Source organism: Dipodomys ordii, unplaced genomic scaffold (assembly GCF_000151885.1).
Source record: "Dipodomys ordii isolate 6190 unplaced genomic scaffold, Dord_2.0 Scaffold64, whole genome shotgun sequence".
NCBI lineage: Eukaryota > Metazoa > Chordata > Mammalia > Rodentia > Heteromyidae > Dipodomys > Dipodomys ordii.
In genome coordinates, this window is record NW_012267280.1 from 1,383,028 (window position 1) to 1,394,555 (window position 11,528).

Genomic DNA, 11,528 nt, shown 5'->3' on the forward strand with positions numbered 1-11,528 from the left:
TTGGTGCAGTACTGGAGCTTGAACTCACAAACTCAAGCACTTGCTCCACTTTCTGGCTCGCAGCTGGTGCTCTACCACTTGAGCCATGCCCCCAATCTGGCATTTTGCTGGTTCATGGGAGATGGAGTTTTCAGACTTTTCTGTCCACCTTGAACCACAATCTTCTGAGTGTCAGTGTCCTGAGTAGCAGGTGTGAGGTACTTCTTCCTTCTTCCTCTCCTCTCCTCTTCCTCCCCCCCCTAAAGTCACTATTGTGTGTCACTGTTGGCACCACTGGCCTGGGAACCTCCTTATCCTATCTCTGCAAGTTGTGGTTTTGTTTTTTTAATTCTAATTGATTAGTCAAAAGTAGCACAGACAGGTCCTCAAGGTAGAGGCACGGCCTCCGGCTGCGCTGTGCCAGCCCTTTCATCTGTCATCATCTGCTTGGACAGTCCCCCCTTGCCTCAGGGCCCCAGGAGCTCCAAGGCCTCAAATTCTGTCCAGTCTCAGCCTCTGCGCTTCCCTAAGGACGTTCAGAACATTTCTGGGGAGATGGTGCCCCCTGCAGGTGATGGTGGGGATTACAAGTTTCCACCTGAAAGCTGACAGCAGATTGGAGGAAGCTCAGGAAGAAAACAATAAAACCTTAAAAAAAAAATTTTTTTTTTTTACATCTCGGGGTTAAAAATAAATTAATTTTGGGCTGGGAAGGTGGCTCAGTGGTAGAGCACTTGCCTTGCGTGCATGAGGCCCTAGGTTCGATTCCTCAGCACCACATAAGCAGAAAAAAAGAAAGGCCGGAAATGGCGCTGTGGCTAAAGTGGTAGAGCGCTAGCCTTGAGCTGAAGAGCTGAGGGACAGCGCCCAGGCCCAGAGTTCAGGCCCCACGACCGACAGTTGTGGAGGTGGGAGGGTAGGGATGGTAGGGGAAAAACAAAAGAGGAGGCAACAATGCTCTATAGGAAATGTACTCATGATCTTGCTCATGTAACTAACCCCTCTGTACAGTATCTTTACAATAAAAAACATACAAAAATTCATTTTGTTGGGCTGGGAAGGTGGCTTAGTGGTTGAGTGCTTACCTAGCATGCATGAAGCCCCGGGTTTGGTTCCTCAGTACTACATACAAAGAAAAGGCCAGAAGTGGCGCTGTGACTCAAATGGTATCGTGCTAGCCTTGAGCAAAAGAAGCTCAGGGACAGTGCCCAGGCCCTGAGTTCAAGCCCCAGGACTGGCAAAAAAAAATATTTTGCTTTGTTTTTTGTGAGTGTCGATTACTGGAGTTTGAACTTAGATCTTGTGCTTGGGAGGCTGAGCCACACCCCTAGTCCTGTATGTGTTCGTTAGGTTGTTAGATAGAATGGCATGCTTTTCGCCTGGAGCAGCCTCAGATTTAGATATAGCCACTTCCACCTCCTGGGTAGCTGGAATTACAGGCATGAGCTATGGCACTTGGCCCTCTAGATGAACATCTTGTGTATACAAATCAAGGCTAGCACTCTACCTTGTGAACCACAGCGCCACTTCCGGTTTTCTGAGTGGTTCATTGGAGATAAGAGTCTCACGGACTTTCCTGCCCAGGCTGGCTTTGAACTGTGATCCTCAGATCTCAGCCTCCTGAGTAGCTAGGATGACAGGCGTGAGCCACCAGCGCCCGGCTTGGTCTCTCGCATCTTTTAAAAAGCTTCCCTTTGGTTTGGCGGGCGGCATCTGGGGGCCTCTGGTTGGTGCCATCCTCAGCCTGAAGGAGCGACTCGGAGGCAGGACTTGCAAAGTGATGTCTGTCACCATCGTAACCATCCATGGGGATGAACTCCAGTCAGCAGCTGGCGTTTCCGGCTAATGTGCTGTTTCTCTTGTAGGGAAGAAAGCTCGGGGCTGGAATCGAGCAGGGGAAGGCAGAGCCCACAGCACAGGTAGGCACTGGGATATTTCTATTTGCATTTGCCATGGAGTTGGGGAGGGTGAAGCTGGGGTGCAAGGGAGGGGGAGTATTGATTCCTGCAGAGACCGCATCTGGCTGTGACTACAAGGGCCTGCTCAGGTGTGTGGTCCTGGGCCACTGGTGCATGGCTGGAGATGGTGGTGCTGATGGCTGTCATCCAGAACCTCAGACAGTGTCGCGCCAGCGCGGACGTGCACACCTGGAATACCTGCCTCTTGGTTGTCTGAGCTCCACTCCACAGCCCTTTCCTCCCATTTCCAGGTCTCACAGGGGCGTGGCCAGCCCTCACACGTCACCGCAGACACACGAAGTCTTTGGAGGTGATGCACATTTGGAACTTGGTTGTCTGTTTTCTGTTGCTGTGAGAAAACACCCAAGGCTGGGTGCTGTAGAAAGACAAAAAGGTTGTTCTAGCTTATGGTCCTGGAGGCCACAGCAGACATTGGGGTGGGGGGATGCGGGGGGGGGCGCACCCGTCCCTCACTGGGTCACCCAGCCACTCCTGCCTTTTGCCCGTGGTGACAGGAAATGATCTAGAACTGGACATACTTAAAAAGCAGAGGACGTGCATGTGCGCATGTAGAAATACATGAGTCCAGGGCCGGTGGAGGGCCAAGCGGACACAGCACCATGTGTCCACAGGGTGGAATATTAATCAGCCAGGAACAAGACAGGGCTGTGACGCAAGCCACAGTGTGGAGGGACCACGAGGCCACGGCACTCAGTGAGAGCAACACACGCAACCCCTCCCTCCCCCACCCAGTGTGGATAAGGATACTTTCAAGGTGGTGGAATGATCTAGAAGTAGTTATTGGTGATGGTTGTATGGCTCCTTAAGTATCCTAAATGCCACTGAATTGATCTGTGATGGTCTAGGAATTATATCTTGATGAAGTTCCTCTGTGAGTGTGTGTGTGTGTGTGTGTGTGTGTGTGTGTGTGTGTGCGCATGCGCGCGCGTGCATGCGTGCATGTGCGCTGCTCCTGGGGCTTGAACTCAGGGTCTGGACACTGTCTCCTGAGCTTTTCTGATCAAGGCTAGAGCTCTACCACTTGAGCCATAGCTCCGCTTCCAGCTTTTTGGTGGTTCATTGGAGAGAAGAGTCTCACGGACTTTCACGCCTTTGGCTGGGATTGAACTACGATCCTCAGATCTCAGCCTCCTGAGGAGCCACTGGCGCCCAGTCCCAGTGCAATTTTAAACCTCTGCAACTCTGGCCCGCAAAAACAATCCTTTATTGTCATGTCGGGTCATCTTTGGGTTTCTGAAGTGAGCGGTCCCTGTGTTCTTTGCTGGCTTCACTTTTTGTTTTGTTTTGATTTGGTTTGATTTGCTTGGCTTTTTGTGACACGATTTCACCAAGTAACCCACGCTGGCCTCAGATCCTCTTGCCTCTGCCTGCCTACTGCAGGGATTACAGGCACGCCCCACCATACTTGGCTCCTTTGCTGACTTTTCCATGGGGGATTTTTCTGTCCCTGACCTGTTGGAGTTGTGTGTGTGTGTGTGTGTGTGTGTGTGTATGTATTTGTCTCTTGGTTACATATATAACAGATCTTTTTCTGAGAATCTCAACACTTTAGCTTTTGCTCATGATGGACTGTTGTGTTTTTGTTTTTAAAATTATTGGTTGTGGGGCTTGAACTCAGGGCCTGGGCACTGTCCCTGAACTCTTTTGCTCAAGGCAAGTGCTCTACCACTTTGAGCCACAGTACTACTTTCAGTTTTCTGGTAGTTCATTAGAGATAAGAGTCTCATGGACTTTCCTGCCTGTTTGGGCCTTGAACTCAGATCTCAGTCTCCTGCATAACTAAGATTATAGGCGTGAGCCACCAGCACCCAGCTTCATGCTGGAGGGGATTTTCTACAGAGAACTGAGCATTGCTGTTCTGTTCAGTCTTCCAGATTTTAACGTTACTTAAACATTTCTGTATATATTGGTTGTAGTTGAGTCTTCAGTCCCATCAAGCTTTATCTCTAGGGTGTCCCATCTGGTCCCTTGGTCTAAAAGGACACTTGTTGTGTTTTTGTTTTGTTGGTCCTGGGGCTTGAACTCTGGGCCTGGGCGCTGTTCCTCACCTCTTCAGCTCAAGGCGAGCGCTCTACCACTTGAGCCACAGCGCCACTTCCAGTTTTCTGAGTGGTTTACTGGAGATAAGAGTTTCACTGCCTTTCCTGCTCAGGATGGCTTTGAACCGTGATCCTCAGATCTCATCCTCCTGTGTAGCTAGGATGACAGGCGTGAGCCACCGGCGCCTGGCTCAGGACACTTGTTTTTGATTGGGAAGGACAAAGGCCCTGCTCAGTTCCCTGTAGGGCCCAGGACAGCCCAGAGAGGACCTGGCCCCAGTGTGAATCATACTGAGTCTGGACGCTGTGTTGGGGACAGAGTCCCGAGATTGTATCCAGGCCAGCCACAGTGTCCCCTAGGGAGACCCTCAGCGCCCCCTCCCCCCAACCCCTACATCCTTGCCCCTACTCTTGGGAGCTTGCTCAGGTGGTCCGGTGTTCTATGGTTCGAGGACCTGTTATTATCACAAATGACCACCAGGGGGCAGAGTAGGCTGACAATTTTCAGGGGCCTGGCCCTGAGCTTGAGGAAGCAGGTGTAGAAATGCAGGTGAGTGAAGATGGATGGAGGTGAGGCTGCTGGGCCACCCCTTAGATGCCTGTGGCAAATCTCACTCCCCTCTTTGAGAACTGGGGTCCACTGTGTCAGCTGGCAGGGACATTATTCTGCTTCTCAGACTGTCCGGCGGCCTCCCATCACAGACCTGAGGCTTCTCCCCACGCCAGCACCCACCACCCGACTCTGTGGCCCCTTGTTGCTAGGTGTCTGGGGAGGAGAAGGAGGCACACAAACCCCACAACCCACCAGGACCAGGGCAGAGACGCATGGCCCCCAGGGACCCAGCCAAGGGAGTGTCAGGACCCGGCTGGCTGTCACCTCCTCCAGGTTCTCCTTTCTCCCCGAAGATGGCTACAGACTACTTCATCTGCAGGGTGACAATGTGGGGGTCCCCTGCCCTGGGGTTTGTGAGTGTGGTCACTGCGAATAGACAGTGTAGTTGGCCCTAGAAGCCAGAGTCTCCTCGCTCACACTTGCAGCCCCAAAGTGTGGGTTCTGGGCATCGGTTCTTGGTGTGGGAGCAACCTCAGTTGTTTTTCCAAAACTTGCTGCTTGCTTTCTTCCTTTTTTTTTTCTTTGTCAGTCGTGGGACTTGAACTCTGGGCCTGGGTGCTGTCCTTCAGCTCTTCAGCTCAAGGGGAGCACTCTACCACTTGAGCCACAGCACCACTTCCGGTTTTCTGGTGGTTTATTGGAGATAGGTGTCTCACAGTCTTTCCTGTCCAGGCTGGCTTTGAACTGTGGTCCTCAGATCTCAGCTTCCTGAGTAGCTAGAATTACAGGCATGAGCCCCCCGCACCCAGCTTGCTGCTCGCTTTCTTGTCATTACTGCTGGAGCCATTCTATAGGCACTGAGGATTCTGGGAGAGGTCTGGGGACGTGTGGCAGTCATGCTGGGGGAGACCCTGACCCGAGGTGGAGGGAGACGCTGTTCAGCCCCCTGCAGGGTGGGACAACCCCAGAGAATGATCTGCTGGCTCATCATACTGCGGGGATCATCACCCCAACACAAGCTGTGTCTATCACTCAGCACTTCATCTTAGACCACAAACTGTCCCTGTGCCCTTCAGTAGCTGAGTGTGTTTTTCCAGAGTTCCTTGTTCTTCGGGAGAGTTAGTAAAGGTCTCTTCTAAAAAGCGTCATGAGAGACTTTTTTTTTGGTCAGTCGTGGGGCTTGAACTCTGGGCCTGGGCGCTCTCCTTCAGCTCTTCAGTTCAAAGCAAGCTTTCTCCCCCTTGAGCCACAGTGCCACTTCCAGTTTTCTGGTGATTAATTGGAGATAAGAGTTTCACAGACTTTCCTGCCTGGGCTGGCTTCGAACCTCGATTCTCAGATCTCAGTCTCCTGAGTAGGTAAGATGACAGGCATGAGCCACCATTGCCCAGCTATTATGGGAGACTTTTATCTGGAGAGTGGCCTCATGTGGGAACAAACTCCAGCATCATCCACCAATCAAAGTGGACCCCTAGCACCATCCACCAATCAGTGCTGATCTCCACTCTACCATCCACCAATCAGAGCTGGCCTCCAGTGCCATAGTCCACCAATCAGAGCAGGCCTCAAGCTTCACCATGCACTAATCAGAACGGGCCTCTAGTGTCCTCCTCCTCATCCACCAGAGCAGGCTTCCAGCTCTACCATCCACCAGTCAGAGCTGGCCTCCAGTGCCTCATTCTACCAATCAGAGCAGCCTTCCAGCTTCACCATCTACCAATCAGAGTGGACCTCCTATGCTGCCATCCACCACATCAGAGCAGGCCTCTGCCTGGTCACCACCTTGCAGTCTGTGCGGGCGTGTTGAAACTCATGTTATTATCAGTTCTCTCTGCGGACAAGCTGTTCTCTGAAAGATCTGCCAAGATAATCCAGTGGAAACCTTAGCGTTTTGATTGAGGATGGTCACGGCTGCTGGCTGTGCATAATTATACACGACGCACGCATAATTACGGGTGCTGTGCTGAGATCCAACAAAGGGGCCCCCTTGCTTGTAGCACACCATGCCTGGAACCTTCTCCCTGCCCTGTCTGCAGCTAAAGGGAAGCTGGGTTGCTTCGCATGACACCGACACCCTAGAAGCCGGGGTCACTTCAGGGTGGTCCTGCCCTCTGCAGAAAACCCTGCAGGGTTATCTGGGGATATGTGGCTTTCCCAGCTAGGGAATGCCTGTCATGGTGTAGGTGGAGGTCAGACACACGCCAGACAAAGAGCAACCAAGCCCTGGTGCCCTGGGGACAGAGGGAAAGACTTTGCATTAATTATTGGGGACAAAATCCTCTCCCTGCTTCCAAGAGCTAGCAGGACACGCTGCTGGGGAAGCTCAGCATTGGGAACCGCCATCCTCTCTTCTTTCCACTCCAAGTTGGGAGTAACCTAGGATTCCAGGAGGGGAGATAACTATGGATGCAGAATTTCTTTGGATCCGTTGGGATCCCAGACTCAGGCTCTCAGCTGGAACAGTTTTTGCCTCTAGGAGATTTTTGTGTTTTTTTGTTTTGTTTTTGGAGGGGGTCAGTCATGGGGCTTGGGCCTGGGCGCTGTCCCTGAGCTTTTCTGCTCAAGGCTAGCACTCTACCATTTTCAGCCACTTCTGATTTTCTGGTGTTTAACTGGAGATGAGTCTCATGGACTTTCCTGCTCTGTCTGGCTTTGAACTGAACTGTGATCCTCAGCTCTCAGCCTCTTGAGTAGCTAGGATGACAGGTGTGAGCCACTGGCGCCCAGCCAGGAGAGATTTTTAACTGTCAGGATTTCTAGATGCTTCCTACTGGAGACACTGCTCAGCACCAGGCAACACACAGGATGACCCCTCAGACAACGAATGCTCCTGCCCCAGGAGCCCATGATGCTGAGGGAGAGCCCTGTCATGCCAGAAGCTTACCTCACAGGGTGACTTATGCCCTTCCTCTCAGCCAGCCCTGGTGGCGCATGCCTGTAACCCCAGCCCTTGGGAGGCAGAGACAGGAGGATCTAGAGTTGGGGCTACGTCATGACACTCCCATGGTTCCCGCAAAAGCCTTGGATAGCAACCCACTCCTGAGCTGATTTGGGCTTTATGACTGAAGCAAACATTGCTACCACCACGTTTAACAGATGAAGAAACCAACACCCAGAGAGGTTCATATCCACCATCTCCGAGTTCGGGGTAGTGAGAGTGGGGCTCGGGTTGCTGGGGCGGGGGGGGGGGGCGAGCTATCCAGTGAGCCCAGCTACTACAAGCATAAGGCCTGTTGCTGAGCAACCACACACTTGAGCAGCCAGCCTCCCACAGAGCAGGAGTGACACACAGCTTGGTCACTGAGGATTTGTGGAACCTCGGCCTCTTTTGACTCAAAACACTCATGGGGATGGGAGCCATGTATGATAAGATGTCTGGGGGCTGTGGGAACATGTGGAGCCCTGTGGGAGCTGGAAAGGGTTCATTAGGGTTGGACCAAAAAAAAAAAAGCTTGTGTCAGGCCAGCATCCACGCTCAGAGCTCTGCCTCAGAGTCCCCGCTGCGGGGACTCAGCCTGAAGGGCCAGGGTGGTGTCTGTAAGCAGTTGGGGCTCCAGTCCATGCTGGTGAGTCACTCCTGTAAGCCCAGCCACTTAGGAGGCAAGAGATCTGGAGGACCAAAGTTTAAGACCAGCCCAGGGAGCCCATAGGACTCCATTGCCAAGTAAGCAGCAAAAAAGCTGGGCTGAAGACTTAACTCAAATGGTAGTGCACCACCAGGAGGTCTTACGTTTAAATCTCAGTACTGGAAAAAAAAAAAAAGTTGTGGGCACTGACAAAGCCCTCCTGCTCCACCTGAAAAGCTTAGACAGCAAAGGGTTAACTACTTAATGTGGGCTGTTTTGCCAGATGCGTTTCTGAATTCTTTCTTGATATACATATGTATAATTCTATATATGTAATTTATATTTTATATATAATTATATATAATTTTTATTTTTTGCCATTCCTGAGGCTTGAACTCAGGGCCTGGGCACTATCCCTGGGCTGCTTATGCTCAAGGCTAGCACTCTACCACTTGAGCCACAGCGCCACTTCTGGCTTTTTCTGTTTATGTGGTCTGAGGAATCGAACCCAGGGCCTCAAACATGTGAGGCAAGCACTCTACCACTGAGCCACCTTCCCAGCCCTTGGTTTGGTTTTTTGAGCCAAGGTTTTGCTGTGTCTCCCAGGCTGGTCTGGAACTCAAGATCCTTTGGCTTTAGCCTTCACAGCGCTGAGATTACAGGCATATGTCACCATACCTGGCAAGTCTGAAAAACCTTTTCGCTTTGGGCTTAGAGAAAATCCGGCAAGATTGAGTGCACACCTAGTTTCTCTTTGCGGCAACATTTTACACAGCAAAGAAACCAACTCTGATGACCTGCACTTAGCTGAACCCCCCAGCTTAGTTAGTGCCCTCGCCGTGGTCCAGGAGCCCAGGTGGCATGCATGTCCTCGGGCTCTTCTGAGCCATGACAGCTGCTCAGACATCTCTCATCTCTGAGACTTCGAACTTGGTTGTGTGGCGGCTGGCCCCGTGTTCTTCACACTGACCTCCTAGCCAGGATCTCTTTCCCCCCCTGACTTAAGTTTGGGCAACATCTCACAGAGATGAGGTACCTTTCTCCTCTTCCCCACTGACAGTCCAAGACCAATCAGGATATTCACCTTGTAGATTTGGCATCTCTGGGAGTTCCTGGAGCCAATCAGCTTCCTGCTGTGTTCTTCCTAGCATCTGCTAAGCTGGTGTACTAGCACTGAACCACGCCCCCACACAAGCCACGCCCACGGATATGAGTCCCACCACCTAGGCCTCACCCCCACCGCTTAAGTCACGCCCACACAATGTAAGCCACGCCTCCAGCTCCTGCTTCCGTTATTTTCCATATAAAAGTCTCAAGCTTTTTGGTCATGCTGGCCTGGACCACTGTCCACCCTCCCACCTCCGTTATCCTTGTAGCTGAGATGAGAGGCATGTGCCACCACACCCAGCCTTCAGCTTGTTGGGTGGGTGTGTCTGTCTTTCTGGCTGCCCCCTATGTGTGTCTTTGCAATCTTCAAGTCTCTGATCTTCGGAGAATTTCAGCACGCCGTGATGGACATTTTCTTGTTTTTCTGAATCTCCCCGACCCCATTGATAACTATCCCCTTGCAAGTCCAGCACCCCAAATTCCTGATGGGGCTGGGCCACACCCTCCTCTCCAGCTGTCTCAGGAAAGCTCTCTGTTGAGAACGCACAGATGTCCGCAGGTCTGCTGCACCCCCCTGCACAGATAGGACACTGATGCCCAGCAGGGTGAGTGGCTTCCTAAGCTAGGCACTGGTAGCTCATGCCTGTAATCCTAGCTACTCGGGAGGCTGAGCTATACGGATGGCAGCTCAAAGCCCGCCTGGGCAAGAAAGTCCGTGAGAATCTTATTGCCAATAAACTACCCAAAAAAGCAGAAAGTGGAACTGTCAGGTGCTGAATTCTGCAATCATGAGGTCATTTTGGAAGTGGTCAAAGGTCAAAAGTCAAAGGTCTCTCAGGAAGCTAGTTGGGGGGGGAAGGGGGAAGACAGCCATGGAGTGTCCCTCCATGGACAGCTATGGCTGTCCATGCCTTCCTGTGTAAGGAACACAGAGGCAGCCGGCGAGGTTACAGGCCCAGGCCTGTAATCACAGCTGCTTGGGAGATCTGAGGATAAGGATTAGAGGTCAGCTCAGGCCTGAAAGCTTGATAAACTCCATCTCAACCAACAGCTGAGCTCTGCGGTGCACGCTGGCCATCTATCCCCAGCGACACGGAAAAGCTCAAGCGCTAAACCTGTCCCTTGCTTCCCAGCCTGCACAGACCTCCTGATTGATCCTCTCTCCACTCCCCTCTGTGGAGTCTCCTCTGTGCCTTCATGGAGCCTGGACTCCGTGGGGCACGTTCTTTATAGGTTACTGGTCACGTGTTTGCCGAGGTGCCATTGCCAGCATGGTTTTTTGTGTGTCCCTGCTGTAGTAAGCACAGTTCCAAGATGGCACCGGTCCAAGATGGCGCCGATCCAAGATGGCTGCGTTCCAGGATGGCACCCCTGGGCGCCCGTGCCTTATCTAATTCCCCTCCCTGGGTTTGTATTATAGGCAGAAAGCCTTTTGCAGGTGTAAATGAAGCCCCCCCCCATCATGAACTCTGATATCGTCTGGTTGTCTCTGAACCCATCCAAGAGATGGGAAGTACACCCAGGGGCGGCAGATTCAGACAGGAAGAGGGATGGTGGGTTCGGGGGCCTGGGGCCCAGGGGCTGGGAGTCACGGGTGGCTCCACGGGGGACAGAGGTGAGCATCCACGAGTACCAGTGGGCCCAGCACACAGCAGTGGTAAAGTGGGGAGATTTTCCATAAGACATGACGAGACGGTGGGACAGACAGACAGAGCCACAGAGAGAGAGAGAGAGAGAGAGAGAGAGGCTGCAATCAGCCCAGCTGCGAGCTGCCCCAGCATGGGCCAGAAGGCAGAGCCCCAGGGCAGCCCCCACCCAACAGCCAGAAAACGGGGCCCAGCCCTGGTGAACTTGAACAGGAGCTCCAATCTGAGGTGAAGAAGCACCCCGCTTCCCCCCACCCCCACCCACCCACCCGCCCGGACCAAGACTTTGCTTTCAGCCGTAGCCAACTCTCTGTTTCCCGAGCGAGCAGGGCAGACAGTCCACAGAGAGGCTGCGTGCTGTGCCCAGCGCAGCACAGCAGCTGGCCCGCGAGTGAAAGCCCTTCCAGATGTTCAGAGAAGGAGGGAAAGAACCCCACCATCCTCTCCTGACCCGCACGCAGGCGACCTTGTGTGTGAGGGCGGAGGAGGGGGACCAGTGCACAGAGAGCCTCGAGAACATAACTGTTGTGCTCCCCCAAAAGAGACAGGGTCACACGCGTCCAGCCTGGCTGAGTCAGCTGCCGGCTACGGGCTGAGCCATGGAGCTGGAAGCCTCTGGAATGTGGCATCCTGTCCCCAGTGCCCTGTCCCCCCCCCCC

At 52.8% G+C, this 11,528-nt stretch overlaps 1 protein-coding gene across 1 annotated transcript in view; it reads left to right on the forward strand.

Annotated features, from left to right (window-relative positions):
- Positions 1-1,848: 1,848 nt before the first annotated feature.
- Gng7 (guanine nucleotide binding protein (G protein), gamma 7) overlaps positions 1,849-11,528 on the forward strand; it is a 66,440-nt gene continuing 56,760 nt past the window's right edge. The window contains exon 1 of the mRNA XM_013022774.1: positions 1,849-1,898. The gene's annotated coding sequence lies outside the window, so the exon portion shown is untranslated. The remainder of the gene's footprint in view (positions 1,899-11,528) is intronic.